The sequence below is a fragment of the Pseudorca crassidens genome, chromosome 2, assembly GCF_039906515.1.
Source record: "Pseudorca crassidens isolate mPseCra1 chromosome 2, mPseCra1.hap1, whole genome shotgun sequence".
NCBI classification, from domain to species: Eukaryota; Metazoa; Chordata; class Mammalia; order Artiodactyla; family Delphinidae; genus Pseudorca; species Pseudorca crassidens.
This window is the reverse complement of record NC_090297.1, coordinates 126,123,898-126,142,162: the sequence shown is the minus strand read 5'-3', so window position 1 is coordinate 126,142,162 and position 18,265 is coordinate 126,123,898. Positions and strand designations below refer to the sequence as shown.

Below are 18,265 nucleotides of genomic sequence, written 5' to 3'. Positions count from 1 at the left end.
TTTTTTTGTAAACTGGAATTACCAATTCATTTGAAACTACACCTGGTGAAATATAAGACATTACCACTACAAATAAACTAAGCCATAGGTCCTGGTTAAAAAAAAACCCCAAAACAGGCTCTAAATTTCAATCATAGTTCTGCCTTTACTAGCTTAGTGACTTTAGACAAGTTATGTAAATTCTTCTGGACATGTTTCTCCATTGTTCCCCTCCAACTACACTTCCCCAACTGGACATGTTGGGAAATTTTTCATGGTGGAAGATAATTCAATTTCATCAACGTGTTTACAGTGTGCTCTATGCCCCAGGCACTGCTACAGACAACCTGGGGAATAGAGGGAAATTTTAAAAAGGAATAGAAAGTGTTTCTTGCCCTACAGAAAAGGAACAGTGATTAGCCCCGTATGCTTCTCAAGTACATGCATTATAGTAGCCCAGACAGGAACGTCCTAATTGAGGCTATGGCATTAAAACTTGCCTGTATACAGGGGGTGGGGGTAAAATGTCAGCTATTCCATCTCTGAGACAAAAAAAAGAAAAAAAGTGTGGTAAAAGAACAGCCAGTTAATCCTTAGATAACACTCTTAGAGGACAAAATTATAATCACTTGCTGAAATCCCAAAAGGTGTGTCCCAGAACAATTTGCAGACTTCCACCACGGAGCCTAAGCACAGGACTTAACTAACAGGTCCAGAAGGGAGAACATCTTTTCTGTGAGTAATTGAGCGGGAACAGGACAGTCCAGTGGGCCGACCACAGGCTTAGTTTCACACTCCTGAGTTATCCTGGCTTGGTTGTTGCATTGCTTGGGGACATTCAGGAAGCTGCTTCATCTCTACATGTCACCATCTATGAGATGGAGTTGTAATTTTAACGAACGTGTAGGGGAATTTAGGAGATTACTACACAGCTTGAAGTCAAGATTTGGAAGAAAGTCTGCTGTTTTTAGAAGCAAGAGACTTTAAAGTAACACAATAATTTATTTTTATTTTACACTGGTACAGTTGATTCTCATTATTCACGGGTTCCATATTTACAGATTTGCCTACTCGTTAAAATTTATTTGTAACTTCCAAATAAATATTTGTGGTCCTTTCATAGTCATTCTTGGCTGGGCGCCTAGTGTCAAAAAATTTGAATAGCCTGATGTACACGTTCCCAGCTGAGGCTGGACGAGGCGACGCTCTGCCTTCTTATTTCAACTCTCAAACTGTAAATGTGTCCCTTCCACAGTCTATTTAATGCCGTGTTCTTAGCATTTTGTACTTTTTGTTGGTGAATGCATCTGTTTGCAATGGTCCCCAAGCAGAGTGCTGAAATGCTGTGCTCCCAAGCACAAGAAGGCTGTAATGTACCTTATGGAGAAAATAAATGTTAGATTAAGTTTTATTCAGGCACAAGTTTATAGTGCTGTTGGCCATGAGTTCAACGTTAATAAATTAACAATATATATTAAATAAGGAGTCTTTAAATAGACACACACATAAAACAAGGTTAGGTATTGATCAGTTGATGAAAATGTTGTGCTCTGAGGCTTGCAGGAACCTAACTCTGTATTTCCCCTAAGAGCATGGTTCAGTGTTTGCTAATTCAGTGTTGTTGGCTACTTAGGGGACATAATGGCTGCAGGTAATGAGAATCAGATGTATCTATCATTGGTTATCCTGATGCGTTCTCCTTAGAAAAATCACCTCCAGGGATGAAGGAGAGTTTAGTGATCATTTATTCAAACTCCATAATTGTACATTAGAGAAAATGAGAGTGTAGAGATGTAACTTGATCCAGGTCCCTAAGCAAGAAGAGTCAGGCAGAACCTGGACCAGAACGAGGTGCATCAGCCCTCAAGCCCATCCTTATACCACCAGACCACACTGGTTTTCCTGTGGAAGTGTTACCAAAGTCATGTTCGGCTACTCGCTGCACAACAGGCCAATGGGTCAAGTGACAAGGTGTTGAGGCAAAGAAAGTGACTTTATTCGAGAAAGTATGCTAACCAAGAAGACGGTGGACTAGTGTCCTTAGAAACCATCTTGACATCGTGGTGCAGGCAAAGGACTGTTAAAGACAATGTGAGAGATGGGGCTGCAGGGTGTGTGAGCAGCTCGCGCACAGTTCTTGAATTGGTTGGCATCAAGGTGAAGTTGTGAGCATCACCAATCTTCTGGTTTCAGCTGGTCTGGGGTCTCTGCGCTTGAGGTCAGCAGTTTTTTTTTTTTTTGCGGTACGCGGGCCTCTCACTGTTGTGGCCTCTTCCGTTGCGGAGCACAGGCTCCGGATGCGCAGGCTCAGCGGCCATGGCTCACGGGCCCAGCCGCTCCGCGGCATGTGGGATCTTCCCGGACCGGGGCACGAACCTGCGTCCCCTGCATCGGCAGGCGGACTCCCAACCACTGCGCCACCAGGGAAGCCCAAGGTCAGCAGTTTTTATCTGGTGGGGTCTGCTTCCTGAGCAAACAATTTGGGAATGGGTGTCAGAGAATGCGGCTGGTTTATAGTCTAAATTGTTACCAGTTTCCCGTCCCAAAGGCTGTTGTTTCTAAATCTTCACTTCCTAATCATTAACTCTTGAGCCAGTCTTTTGGGGGTCAGGGAAGGCCTGGGAGACTAAAGCAAAAGGCTTTCACTTGAAAGGACAGGGACGCAGAGGCTTGTATGAGGTTTCATGAGCATGGGGAAGTGAATACTTTGGGAGGTGCACTCGAGTGGGGTGAGATAAAACATGACTTCCCATGAGGCTTGTGCTGCAGGCTTCATGTCCTTCCTGTCCAGCAGTGTTTATCTCTCTGGTGATGTTAAGAGGGTGACTGCATAGCTCATGTACCTAAGCTTAAAGAAACAGGTGCTCTGGCATCATGCTTGAGGGCAGCATCATACTCTACAGTAAGTGGCCCCTGTGATCCATATCAGGACTAAATGAGATCAACATTTATAGAAAAAAATTTTTCTTCTAAAATCTTCACTATTGTCCTACCCATGTTTTGGTTATGAGATTAAGTCAGCCAATCTTGGGAGTAGCTAAAAAAGCTTTGCTTTTTGATACATTTTCCTCTAAATTCCTGAGGACCAAGTAGAAGTCACTTACTCTAAATTAAGGTAAGAGAGATGCGGTTAATATTTAAGCCAAACTAGGTGACCCAGGTAAAGATGAGGCAGAGGGAGTGAACTATCTAGAGATGTTGGAGGAGCATGAAGGTGACTATGTGTCCTGAATGATGTCATTAAATTCAGTGAACACTTGAGTATCTATTAAGTACAAAGCATATTGCTTTTTGCTCTAATATTCATCTCTTGAGGTCTATATCGTGGTAATACCGTTATAATCCCAAATTCATTCTGACTGTCAATCAGTTTGATGAGATGATAACAATAAATAAGTACAATCTATTCAAAATCATAGTTTTATCTCTAATCTTTTTCTTGGCACCTTTCCTTCTCTTCTCAGTGTATACTTGAAAATATCTTCCCTAGAAACACAAAGAACCAATAAACCAAAGTTTCTCAGTATAGAAAGTCAGTGTCTAAGAGTGAGAGTCTGCAGTCCAGGTCCTTGAGCCAGATCTGGAGCCAACTTAACCTGATCTGTCTCGTGGAACTTGGGCACTTCTATTTATAGCCCCAGGGTAATCATTATGTAATGCAGTTGTAAGTGGAAGGTAAAAAATAACTTAATTTGTAGGTGCACTGAGAAATTGGGGGGAAATTTTAGAGCTAAGGCCTGCATTATTTTGTCATCGAGTTTTCTTCTAGTCAGGTATAATTTGTCAAACAGCATTGACTGTCAAATGCCATTGGTATCACTTTGTCAACAGATTTCAATCTTCTGAGAAAAAAATAAAAGAATTAACACTGATGTTTACCACATGACACATAGTGCTCTGGACTCTTCTACCAGTTATCTTATTTAACGCTCATAGAAAACAGTCCAAGTGTATGCTTTTCTCTCCATTTTATAGGTTATAAAAAAAGAACTGAAACAAAGAGATTATGTAATTTTTCTTAGGTCACTAAGTAATGGAGCCAGCATTTATATCCAAGGATATCTTGATCCAAATACCATCTTCTTTTCACTTTATCACATGGCCTTCCCCTGTTCATCTGTTTTCCATGTAATTCATGGAGATTCCAGGCATTGTTTCTCAGTGTGTGACCCATGGACCATGTGGGTCAGAATCACCTGGGATACTTATTAATGACATAGATGCCTAGACTCCATCCCTGAACCACAGGTGACTCTCAGTGGATGAGGTCCCAGAATCTGCTTTGTTAACAAGCTTCGCAAGAGCTTCCTACGCACTTTGAAGTTTGAGAGACAATGGCCTACATAATCCTACACATCCAAAGGGCTGGAGTAATAGAGAATATTACAAAATCTGCACCAAAGATACTGGTGTTTCTAGGTGCTGCTAGTGCCCTGCCCATAACCCTTGAGTCTTACCTGTGTCACTCAAGACAGCCAGCCTCAGTTGTGTCTGCATGACCTTCTCCTGGGGCTTTCCTCCAAGCCTCAGATAGGACTCTGCCTGTGCTCATGGCAGACAAGAAGTACCAGGGAATTAACTACCCCAACTCCACCATCCCTCTGCTCTTAACCAATGGCTGGTTGGAACTAGGGTATAAATCCTCCAGCTGTATGACTTCCTGGATGAGTGGCTCTGAGGTTTGCGTTCTCCACTGTTTTCCAGAGATGATCCCCTACAAGATTATGTTCCAGTCATCCATGGCGGTGACTGGCTTTACTACGTCTCCCTTTACATGTTCTTTCCTGTCTTGTTCCCCCACTTTTCTAGGAATATTTCCTCCTTGCCTTTTTATACTATTGAATATTGGCATTTGAATCCTTATCTCTGGGTCTGCTTCTGGGAGAGCACGAAACCAGACAACATTTAGCTAAAAACCCAATTGTAGCACTCACCTCTTATGTGTTAGGCTATCATATTTCTCTCTCCGCCACTTCACTGAGAGAACCATTAACCGCTGAACTAATTTTAACCATCTATGCAGGTGCCTATTGAGAAAGTACGTGCCAGACTGTGTGGAAGTTGCTCTGTGGCTGCTTCTTCGTCTATCAACTTCAGCCATCCTTCTTAATGAACTTAGGAGTATAAGATGGTGAACTCAGTCAGACGTGGGTCAAATTCTCACTCTGCTGTCTATTAGTTTTGTAACCTTGGCAATTTTCTAAGCATCTTTAGGCTTCTGTGCTCTCATCTATAAAAATAAGAATAAAATCTACCTCAGACACTTGGTGAGAGGATTAAATGAAAGAATAAATGTGGAGCTTGACCCATAAAAGGTTATCAAGAATGTATGTTTTTTGCTCTACTCCTTCCTCAGGTTCCCTTATTTCCTGAAGGTATGGTAGCCCCTCTAGTCCCTGGGGATCTATCACTTTACCTGAACTTGATGGTTCTTGTTGATCATGCCATTTATGTTTATTTCCATGAAAAACTAACAATACCTACTAAGAGCTAATGTCTAATGTCTGTTCTACAATGAGATTGTAGATTTCTCGATTGTGACTATATCTTAAATTCATTTATATATCTCTGATATTATGCCTTACACATTGGGGATGCTTGGTCAATATTTCTGTTGACTTGTTAATGAATCAGTGATCATTAGCAACTTCAAACTTAATGATCTATATTTGATATTTGCATGCTAGATCAAGATTGTATAGTTGACATCAGCCCTTGGCAGTGCTGAACTTCTCTGGACCTGGCAGGGAAGGATGAAAATCAACATCTCATTCTTCCAAGGAGGGCTGGAATTCCCAGAAAGTTCAAGATGTAAAGGGTGTAAGGTTTGGCAGGAAGTACTTTTCAGAACTTCTTGACAAACATAAAGGCCATAGAAGGACCAAGACCTTGCTGAAATCTTCTGCCAAATGGTCATGGTTTCTTTTTTTTTTTGAATCTGAGTGCTTTATTTACACACGAAAACAACATTAACACCGGGACCTACACCTTCCAACCACAGAAGGGCATTTTATTTGTTCTCGGAAAATGAAAGCAATTGCAATAATATGAACTAACCAATGGAGCCTTGTGAGAAAACAAATCAACTCTGAAAATAGTTCATCTAAGTGTCTCAGTTTCTGAATTTCCACCACCCAAGGGGCTGACAGTTGGCTACATCCCAAGAGGTAAGGGGAACCTAGTTCCACTACAGGGAGAAATGAATACTGTAAACAGGACTTGGGGGCAGCCCTGGACTCACGAGGAGAGGGAACTCTTCCTAATAGCCGTTACACTGCTAACATCTTCCTTCTTAAAAAAGTTATCCACCTCCTCCCACCAGAGCCCATTTCCAAGATGCTGACTGGGCCTCTTCAACAATAGCTTCTGGAAAGGGTTTATCCACAGCAGGTCTCCTGGAATGTTCTGCTCCAGCTCTGGAGGATGCTCTGAATCAGTTCACCAAGATGAAGTTAGACTTGCAGTGAGCTATAAACTCTGTCACAGGGTCGTGTTCACCTTCTGTTTTAATGGTGCCGGCGATGCTGTCGTTCTCCAGGATAGGAAGGAAAAGCTGCACAAAGTCAGAGGTGTAGGGGGGCGTGATGATGTCGAGCACCTCAGTCACAAAGTGGCGAATGAGGGAGATGTCGGTGTCCAGCTTCTCCAGACACTTGCGGATGTAACTGACCACGGGGAGCGCGTAGCCCCTGCTCAGCAGGTGCACCATCCTGTCCAGGAGGGTCTTCTTCGACTCGAGCTGCTCCATCACGTCCAGCTGGGAGTGCTCCGTGTCGAAGAGCTTCACCAGCAGCTGCAGGACCTGCGGGTGGAGGAGCTGGTAGCAGGCGCTGATCTCATCCAGCAGCGCCAGGTGCGCCGGGGTGTGGTCCGTCTGCAGCTTCTTGATGGAGACAAGGGATGTCAAGAATGTGGTGGTCTCCCTGCAAAAGCTGTCACATGGCTCCTCACCCCTAAGATGAAATCTATTCTAATGTGTGACTGTTTACTTATTTTCCTGCTTCCATCCATCAGGCCCAATCCCTGCATTATATTACCGATTCTTACTACTACATCCTGGAAGGCATCCTGAAAGTTCCCTTTTATGCCGTTTTGTAAAAAATGCATGTGCTACCTTATTCTTTTTCATTCAGATTTCTTTCTGCTTCCCCTCATAAATTATTTTGCAAAATAATTTCCATGACTGCTATTTAAATTTCAAATGCTCTTGCTTCCTTTCACAAAATCAGGTCCATTTGCAACTTTCCAACTTTGTTTTATATTCTGTAATTTCTGGAGACACGACCAAACCACAGCTTTCTTTGAATACATTGGTGCAATCAAGTATTTAAATTATAACCAATAATAATTATTACCAGTTTTATGAAAGAATCTCTTTGATTCCGGCTTCCTTTGTGCCTCCACTGACAACTCAAGAGACTTTAAAAAAGGCTACCTCTTTTCTCCACCATTCCCTTCTCCCGGCCTAGAAGTGCTTTTGTTCTTAGCAGTGTTCTTTCTGCCTGTCATTCAAGTTAAACTTGGTGGAAAGATCACAGTTAGTGATTATTTTTTACCTAGGAGGAAAAAAAAGCTAACGATCTGTGTATACGCGGCCACAATCATAGCACTCTCCCTAAGAGTTAAAAGCACCCTTCAGCTGTCAGGACAACATAGATACCTGGTCCCACACAGCTTCAGGATCTTTCTGTCACAGAGCCACTACGTGTGTTATACGGTATGGATTCTGAAGTAACCAGAACTAGGCAAGGTGAATGGACTTCTTGAGGGTTTCCCTAAATTGTACGTGAGCCACTAAGAAGTCATAAAGGGTATCATCTTGCCTAAAAATCCAGGAAACTTTTGATGGGGGTGGAAGCATTCTATAGATTTGGCACTCAGCACGACCACGGAGGTTGAGTAATATAAATAGTAGAGCTCTGAAGAATACGGGCCTGGTTTCAATATCACATTCTGGTCTTACGGTCCAGCAAAGTACAATAAGTTGAGGCTCAGGAAAATGAACTACAATCTGGGGAACATATGAAGAATGATCAGGGAGTGATTTATATACTCATCTTGGTAATGATAAAAGTGTTGGGTGAAGAGCAATATATAGAGGGAATCTATCTTGTCCTATTGTGGTCTGTAATTGTGTTCTTTTCTTGCAGCTTTTAGGTACCAAACCCAGGTGTCAATTATAAGGACAGTTTTCATGTTCACTTAAGTGAAGTTCCAGACCTTCCCTGGGTCACTCAGTTCTAAAAGTTGTCTAGGCCAAAAAGCTTTGCCTAAATGAAGCTTGCATTATTTTTCTGCCCTATAATTGTAAAGGATTTTTTTATGCGCATCAAACGGCAGTTAAGATATTATCCAGCCACACTGTCTTGGAAGCATTCTCCATGAAGTGACTAATGATGCATTCCTAATAAATAACACTCCAGAGAAAATAAGGTACATGTTTCCTAAATGTTAAACTCCACTTCCGTGGTCATTAGAAGAAAGAAGTCTATATGAAACCTTATTTTTTACTTCAACTCCTGGGAAGACTCAGGGTATTTTTAATTAATGGAGGAAGGAATTTATAAAAATCAAGTCTTTCCTTCCTTATAAATACTAGATTAGAAAAAGAGCAAAGGACCTTAAAAGCCAAAACCAAACTATCAAATCAGTTCAAAAAGATTAAATTTCCTAAACTTAGAGAAGGTGGAATTAATGTTCATTTCTTCCATTTCATAAACTTTCTGGTAATTTAACCCATTAGAGGAAAAGTTATATTTTTTTGTAATTTGGTGCATTTTCTCAAGTAATATGCTACAATGATTAGATTCAAAATGAAGGATAATGGACACAAGTCCCTTAAGAGTGCTTCTGGTTCTTTGTAGAAATATCTGTTTACACCTTGCTGAGGCTAGGTTGAATGAAAGTTATATCTTACACATTGATTCTTGGTCCCATGAACTATTTCCTTTCTGGAAGTCTTTGTGCTTCCTCACTGTGGTGTTGCTTGAGATGCCTTCAAAGACCCCTATCCCACCATCATAAGATAGTTTCCAGTCCCAACCTCAGCAATCAGTTGATCATCAAGGTTTTGAAGAAAACAGGATGGTATCAATCACTTTGTATGAGAACCTTGTGAGAAAATGTTCCAGAAGAATTATATTCCAGTGCAAAGGGCTTACAGGACAAGGGGGATTAAAGAGAAGCTGTCCATCATCTATCTCAGCTTGAGAATTAAGGAAGATAAGCTTGGGAAAATGTCTGGCACACAGAAAATTCTCAACAGATGTTGGTTTCTTTTTACCTTTCTCAGAGCTTCGTAGTTTTATCCAAAAGTTGCCAATAACACATGATGTTCACTGTTGTTATTTAAACCAAATTTCATGTGAGAACAATAGTATCAAAATGGGAAGAAATTTTAAACTATCTTCTTTTGACTGATTATAAGTGGCATTTTGGTGTGAAAGTGTACTTTAAAGATACTTTCAAGACTCTTAATATATATAGGTAAAGTTATATGTACACGTCTATACGTGTTTGTTTACGATTAAGAGATCTCCCACAAAATATTATACCAATTTATAGTCCTATCTGCAGTGTATGCAAATGCTCATCTCTCAAAAGGAGAACATTTCAAAGCCAAATAAACAATAACTAGAGAGAATTCAATGCAGAGAATAAAAGAGTTGTAATGCAAATCAGTTTTCTTTTCCTACCACATATTTGAAAGACTGGGGAGAATGCTGAGGAAGGGAGGCTAAATAGACATCTTCTACACACATCAAATTTTGGCCACGTTCTTGCGAGGAAAAAATGAACAGAGCATTGAAACGTTTGTGCCTTCAGAAAGCTGGTAAGACGTAATGGCACAAGAGATGATACGTGATTCTGTGCATGCCATCACGTAGCTCCTTCCCTCCCTTTGCCCACAGAAAATGACAGGACTTGGCCTGCTTACAGCTCTGGATATATGGGGATGATGTTCCCCACATGGCCAAAGGGAAATGACTCAGACATCTGCATTCCTGAGGCCAGCTGAGTGGCGTGGTCTTTGTGAATTTCTGAAAGTTTGAATCAAGATAGCCACGGGAGTGGTGTTGCAGAAGATTAATTTGAAATTGTTTTTCTCCAGGTTTAGAATGCACAAGTTGTTTTAGTAGAAAACATTGGTTGCCAGGCACATTGACCATTTTTCTATGTGGGTTTGTCACATCATCTTTCTTCAGATAATATTTCTTCAGATTATTGAAAAGATATGTGAGTTGTATTTTCAAGTCTTTTAAAAATTTAAACAAAGAAGAATATAAAATCTCCAAGAAGTTCATCACCCAGAGATAGAGTATCATTGTTTCCTTTATGGTGTATTTACTTCCAATCTTTGTGTGTGTGTGTGTGTGTCTTTGTGTTTCTTTTACATAATTAAAACCATATTGTACGCACAGTTTTATGTCTTACTTTTTCACCTAAATATAATATTGTGATAAAACATTCTTTGGAAACTTGTTATTTAATGGATGTCTACTATTTCACTGTATCAATATTTATTGTATCAATAAATAGTTATTTCATTGTATCAATATTTATTGTATCAATAAAATATTTAAATTATTTAAAATTTTCCTATTGTTGAGTGTTACATTTTCTTCCATTATTTTACTAACATGAATAACACGCTGATGAACATCTTCTAACAGAAATCTTTGCTGCATTTCTGATTATTTCCCTAAGGTATGTTTTTCAAGAAATACATGTTTGTTATTTCTGAGAAAAGGAACTGATGTCTAAAGCTGGAACCAAGAAGTTTTTTTCTCTTATTTCATTTACTTTCTGCCTGTGTGTTATAGGGCCATCATTTCTTTATGGATTCTATTTTTTGTTTGTTTTAACACTATAGGCATTGTTTTAATGACCTCTCAGCTTCTAGAAGATTCTTCTAGCTCACCTCTCTCATCCTGACTGATCATTACCTCAAATCCCCACACCCGTTTGCCAGGCATAAAATGTTCCCCATGGACTGGGGCTTCTTTCAGGACAGCCATCTCTCTGATCCTCAAGTTCCCTCCAACCATACCTGATACATCCTGCTTGTACGCTGAGGCCACTTCCAGTGATTCAGGTCCTTCTCCCTCAGATCTCAGATTTGATCCCAGGTTGGTTCACTTGTAATGAAAAACCAAAGGTGCGGTTCCCCAGAGCCTTCATGACTGCACTGCTTTCCAATTCTGCCCAGCACGAGGCTCACACTTGCATAGCATTTACGTTGAAGCCGAAAAGACAAACACCCTGAACATGTCCAGAGAGCCAGTGATGGGCAAAACCGTGGAAATGGTTGAAATTTATGAATTATTACTCTTGAAAATGAAACCAAAAAGAAGCAGAGCTACCGTGCACGTGAAGCCCATGTGAAATGCAGTGAGCTTTACTGGATTGAGTTTGAAATTTAGTATTAAGAGACTGAGGTTCTGTTTCAGTTATGTGATTTTATGAAAGCAGTTTTATCTTCTTGGGCCTGCTTCTACCCAACAGAAAATAGAAATTAATATTCCCCACTCCCTCACTAACACAATATAATCTTTGAAAATGTAAAAATTCATACGAAGTGTTTTGTATTCCTCAGAGAAAAAGGAGGTAACAGATGGCTATTTTTCCTAAAACTAGGACTCAGATAAATCTGGTGTTGCATTTGGCATTATTGCCTAAATACATGACAATAATTTATTGTTGGCATAGAGCTTCTTGGTGACATGAGGCATGTCTAGAAGTACCAACTCCTTTAAGATATATCCAACTAGTGTACATCAATCACCCCCTGCTGCTCAAGTAATTGGCTTTCCTTCCACGTTATTTAGTCTCCACTTTTGCTTTAGTTCCTCTGCCAGGGCTACACAACATAATATCTCATTATTATTGAGGTCATGAGCATCAGTTATTCATTCCAATAAAGGTAGAAATCTTTGTCTCCAGGCTGAAGCTTGTATAATTATAACAACTAGCATTTATTAAGGTCTTACAGTGTGCAGGGAACTGTGCTAAGAGCTTTATAGACATTCTAATATTTAATCCTCACAACCACCCTTTGATAAAAGCACAGGTCTGTTTCTGGTTTTGCAGATGAAGAAATTGAGGCTTTACTGGGTAAGAAATATGCTAGTGCAGATGCTACACAAACCCTATAGAACTTTTGACTTTGAGCTCTTTAGCATATAGCAGTTACTACCTCCTGGAAGAAGATATATTTGTGTGTAGTTTTTTTACTACCCAACTCAACTAAAAATTTAAAATAGAGCAACTTTTAATGACAAAAGTATTCAATTCTAGGTTGTTATCATCATTCTTTTCTGTAGGAGAAATTAAATTAGCTTGGGCTTTGTTGGGCTTGAGAGCTTTTGTTTTGGCTTGTAAAATTTTGCACATTTGGTATGGAAATTATGACTCTTAACCCGAGCCTGCCATTTACGCTGGAGTCAGGGTTTGGGAACAGTAACCTCTCTTTTCATGTTTCAGAACTGGTCTTTCTTTCGGTGGAATTTTTTTTTTCATTCACTAGAAGTGTGTTCTTTTACATGTTTCAGACCTGAGGAACAAACTCTGCCAGGTGAATTTAATTTATTACTCTGCTGACCACATCACTTTCTGTCTTCCCTCCTTTTTATTTCTAAAGGGGCGGCATTTCTACTGAGATGTTGGTGTGACAAGTCTTTATGGAAAAATAATCTTTTGTTTAGCGGTGCTTTAAGAAATGTCCTTAAAAAAGAAACTTGGGATAAAAAATAAATCCAAAATGTCTATGTCTATGATTCATGTAACTCAAGATTTCATTTTCTTTGCTAAAATGTCGAGGCTGAAAAGACTTTTATCCCAATGAAAAGTTCTGAAAGTTTGGAGGTGTTTGTTTTCTTATAGACTCCATTAATAGAATTCATCTCGATAGAGCTTTAAGATGATACTTACAGGCAGGCACCCAGAGTGTGGGTAAGTCTATGCTGCTGAGGAATCAGCTGGAGACTCACAGTTCTTAGGAAATTTTCAGAGTCTATTGAAGACCTGTGCCTCAATAGATAACTACTCCACCTCCTCAAGGAAATGGACTGAAGGAGCATTTGGGGCAAGAATAAGCCAAATGAGTAAGTGGGATCCAAAACTGTATGCTGAAGAGCAAGACCAGAATCTTTTTAACCTGAAATTATTAGCACTATTGGTAGTTTTTCTTTCCATTACTTTTGAAAAACGCATACTTAAACAAATTGCTTTGGGGACTTTTCTGGCGGTCCAGTGACTCGGCGCTTTCACTGCCGTGGCCCCGGGGTTCAGTCCTAGTGGGGGAACTAAGATCATGCGAGCTGTGCCACATGGGAAAAAAAAATTGCTTTGATCATCCATCCACTTGTTTATTTCACTCATAGATATTTGGTGCCCTGAGTAGACGGGTCCTCAAACATCAGGGTCCATAGAACTTCCCTGAGGAGATTGGTAAAATACAAAATCCTGGGTCACTGCCAGAGATCATAATCCATTGAGTTTGGGGAGGTGCCCAGGAATCTCCCTTTTATCAAGCTTTCAGGACATTCTAATTCAGGTGCCACTTTGGGTGCACTTTGAGAAGTAATTTAGTAACATACAAGACACAGGATGAGGTCACAAAGGGGTACAACAATGGAAAAGACCTGTTATTTCTCAGGTAACTTCAAACTGAAAAGGAATATAGATTTTAACATTCTTGATAAATAATGATAGTAATAGCTCTTATGTGCCAGGCATTATTTTAGATTATATATCAGTTCAATGAACCTTCACAGTAGCATTCCTCCTATTTTATAGTTGAGGAGTTCAGCGTTCACAAAGATTAAGTAACATGTCCAAGGGTTAGAGCCCAGGCTCTTACTTCCCATCCTGTACATCTCACTACTTCTACAGAGTCATAATATAAGGCAACACAGCGTAAGTGTTGTGAGAATGACATACCCAAGCTGGTTTAATGAATACAATGGAGAAGGAACTTACATTTATTAAGTGCTTAATGAATGCCATGATCCATATTTTTTACATTTAATCTTCATCACTCAGTGAGATATTAATTATCATTTCATTTTTACCTTCAGTTTCCTCATATATAGAGAAGACATAATAAAATGTCTTGTCCCACAGGGTTCTTCAGAGGATGGAGTAAAATAGATGGTGTAAAATATCTAACATAGTGCTTGACAGTAAGCACTCAATAAATGTTACCTACTACTATTTTCACTATCACCGTTTACAATTGAGAAATCTGAGGCTTAGAGAAATTGGGAAACTTGGTCAAGGTTACCCACTAGCAAGATCTGGGATTCAAACCCTTATCTGTCCGGCTTCCCTTTACATGCTCTGCCTCGGGGAGAAGAGAATGCCCTTCTAGCTCTGCTGACCTGGGAAAGCTCTCTGGATGAGACAGCACTAGAGTCAGGCCTTGCAGGATGGGTAGAGTTTCACGGGCATAAATGATGTGAGGGCACTCCAATTTTTGCCTGAGCTATTTAACCTCACTGAAATTATGTCTATAATTTAACAAAACCCAAATCTCTCAAGACTTCAGCCTTCAGAACTTCTGCCAAAACAAATTTCAGACAGGTTAAAGAAAAATGTCCCTGGATTCCCTCAAGATACTCACGTGAAATGTGTAGAGAAAGCTTGTGTATTTGAAGTAGAAATAAAAATTGGACCACAAGATTGCTGCAGCAGATGGAACACGGTGTCCTAAAGAGGCAGGCCACAGACATTGTCATGAGCTCTGACTGTTAACATAAGCCGGCAGAGGCCACAGCCCAGTGGACACAGCCCCGCTCCATGGGGCGGAGTGGAGAAATTTCTGGGGCCACAAGCACTTCTGGAGGAAATTCATAGGCTAAAAATGTAGCTCTTGAGTCTTTGGAGATACACCCACAGAGTTTACATCACTTATCAATGAATTGTTCTTTCAGTGCAATCCACCATGGAAGAAAGTCAGAGCCCATAGCAGCCTAAGTTTCTCCACCAGTAAAATCAGGGCCCAAGTGAGCAGAAAGGGCTTCCCCAAACTTATCTAGCTAGAGGCAGAGGCAGGGCTAGAGCCTGCCGTCCTGGCTCCCAGGAGAGTGTTCCTTCCCCACCAGAGCTCTGCCAGCCCCAAGGGTTCTCTAGTAGGTGGCTGGCAGAAAGCACCTCCACAGTCTTGCCCCCAGCGATACCCCAGAAGGAAAGCGGTTTTAGAAAATTCCTTTTATGCCTCCTTAGAAATCCCTTTTACATTTTATCTCTCTATGGGAAAAGGTTTTTTATTTTTTCATCTATCCAAAAGTTCTTTCATTTAACCAGCTTGTCCATTTATTCTTTGATTCAATAAATATTCATGAAGCACCTGTCATGCACCAGGCACTGTGCTGGTTTCTGTGGAGATAGCAGTGAAAAAGGGGTATAACAATCTCTACCTATATTGAGCTTACATTTGAGGGGATGGAGAGGGACGATTTAAACAAGATAAGCATTTGGAAACAAATGCTAAGGAGAAAATAAAGAGGAAGATCGATAGGAAGCTGAGGGAAGCTGGGGGATGCAATTCGAGGTAAGGTAGCGAGTGAAGGGCTTACTGAGAAGACGACATTTGGGAACAGGTCCCATAGGTACCTGGGGGAAGAGTATTCTAGGCAAAGAGAGCAGCAGAGCAAGGGCTGAGGTGGAGTGCACCCAGCACATTGGAAGAACAAAGGGGCGGAATGGCAGATGGGGGGTTACGGCTTTTGTCTGAGCGAAGGGAGTGAGAAGGGATGTCACTGGGGAGTTTTGAGCAGGAGAGCACCTTGATGTACCTTAAGTTTTATCAAGTCACTTTGATCATTGTGTAGAGACGCCATTGAAGGAGACAGGGGTAGTAATAGGAGACCAGTTAGGATGCTGTTGAAATTCCTCAGTTATTGGATCCACTATAGCTAGTTGGTATTTGCTATTATTTTTGAGGTCCTCTAAATGCTAATGATTGTTCTGTTTCCTCTATTTCCTATACTCTGTAAAGTTTTCTCCCTCAGCATCATGTGCATGAAACAAACTCCACTATATATTCCCGTTGCTGTTTGTCTCCACCAATTCTGAACAATGACAGCTCTGACACAAAGAACCACAGGTAAAGCTGAGTTGGCAGAGTGGCAAATACTTCATACTTGTTCTCTCAACACCCACTCCAGCCTCCGTCTCATGTGTCTTCCTGTACTCAGAGGTTGGAATAGTGGAAAATAAGAAGATATTTTCCAGACTTCCTTATAGCTATGGTTTCCAAGGTGATTTGAGTTCCACCAAGCAGACACACTGCTGCAAGACTCAGAGGCAGAAGTGAGCAAAGGGAGGTGGTGGACAAGCAGAGGAAGATGGGACCTTCAGGAAAACATGATGGGGGAGGTCATGACATCATTCTGGCAGAGTGTGGAAATGGGCAGGGGGGGCGCGAGATTAATAAAGAGGATTTTGACAGTTGACAGTGGTGAAAAGAAGAATGTAGAGAAAAGAGATATTCAGGAGGAAAACAAAAAGACTTCCTGGGAGATAAGACAGAAAGAAGAATCTGGGATTCCTACACAGTTGTCTGGGTATATGGTGGGACCATTCACTAATCAAGGACATATGGGCAAAGGAATACATTCACAGGGGGAAGGTGAGGTGTCTTGAAGACCTCCAGGTAATCATGTCCTCTTATGTCCCATTTTTTTTTATTAATTAATTTATTTTTGGCTGCTCTGGGTCTTCATTGCTGCACACGGGCTTTCTCTAGTTGTGGTGAGCAGGGGCTACTCTTCATTGCGGGGCACGGGCTTCTCATTGCGGTGGCCTCTCTTGTTGTGGAGCACAGGCTCTAGGTGCACAGGCTTCAGTAGTTGTGGCTCACGGGCTCAGTAATTGTGGCTTGTGGACTCTAGAGCGCAGGTTCAGTAGTTGTGGCACACAGGCTTAGTTGCTCCGAGGCATGTGGGATCTTCCCGGACCAGGGCTCGAACCTGTGTCCCCTGCATTGGCAGGCAGATTCTTAACCACTGCGCCACCAGGGAAGTCCCTGTCCGAATTTCCTATTCCAACCTAAAACACCGATGTCATGCCATTGCAAGGAACCTGTTGGATTAGAATCTCTGTTGGAACAATATGGGAAACAAGATCAATTGTCACCTCACTCTTTTCTTGCAAACTGGGTATTATTTCTTCCTAGAGGAAGCAGGGCATTTGCTTGGGTTCCTTTCAAATCTACTTGCCATGTAAAGATGCTCACCAAAGCCAAGTTTACAATTTCAATTTTCCTCTGCTCATGTCAGGAACAGCAGGTGAGAGAGTAGAACAGCAGTGAAGGCTCTTCCTTAGACTCTGTGGTGGGGAGCAAGGTGGCCCTCTGGGGGCTCCGTGTGCCCTTCTGGACCATTTAAAGTAAGAGCTGAGAACGGTGCTAAGTGCTCAAGGACAGCCTGCCTGTGGGACTAACTCCCAGAGAAGTTGTCTGACAGAAGCAGCTTCTTTGAGGAATAGAATCCTGGTAAAACACCTCCCTTGCTAAAACACAGAATATATATATATAGTATTTTGGAAAAGCAAGGAATGGATTTAGAAATTAAATAGACATTATTAAATTGTTTTACCTGCTGCTCACTTATTTTTTGGGCCCAGCATAATTGCTTTCAGACTTTGAGCCTGCTGAGTTGGTGATTTTCTTTGGCTCTACAGACGCAACTCCAAGCCCAGGGATAACAGTGCCCTACTGCCTCTAGCACCCAAGAGAGCCAAAAGTGCAGCCCACACCAAAGAGAAGGGAGATGAATATTTTGGTACCTCTCTGAGTCTGTCCCTCACTCACCCAGGCCACTTGGTTAAGTTAAACCCAATCTAGTCCCTTTCCCCGCCCCCATACTCAGGTAACAGCCTTTAGTGTCATTTAGAAATATCAGCGTGCCACGTAGTATGGTGAGTCACATCTGGATTGGAATCTCATTTCTGCTCCTTGGGAACTCCAAGTTAACTTCATCCCTCTAAGCCTTCAGTGTCCACACGTGTAAAATAGGGCTAATAGTAGAGCTTATCTCACAGGGTTGTTGTAAGATTGATTTAAATGAAATGATGCTTATAAAAGTCATAGCACACTAACTTGTGTTCTATAACTTGTAGAGCAGTGTATAAATGATTCAGATGGTGAGATAGATCAAAAGAGCATATTCAATGTGGTCAGTACATCTAGACCAGGCTATACAAGTTTCCAATAATAAATCACTGAATCTTAACTAAAGACTTTTAATCAGAGCCAATATTCCAAACAAAGCAATGACGTTGG

The 18,265-nt window shown here is 41.1% G+C and overlaps 1 long non-coding RNA gene across 1 annotated transcript; it reads right to left on the bottom strand.

Annotated features, from left to right (window-relative positions):
- Nucleotides 1-364: 364 nt before the first annotated feature.
- LOC137219680 (uncharacterized) lies at nucleotides 365-17,453 on the bottom strand. Its single transcript, XR_010941203.1, has 3 exons — nucleotides 14,603-17,453; nucleotides 11,030-13,416; nucleotides 365-2,446 (listed from the first exon to the last, which is right to left on the bottom strand). It is a non-coding gene; the product is annotated as an uncharacterized lncRNA (long non-coding RNA).
- Between the last annotated feature and the right edge of the window lie 812 nt (nucleotides 17,454-18,265).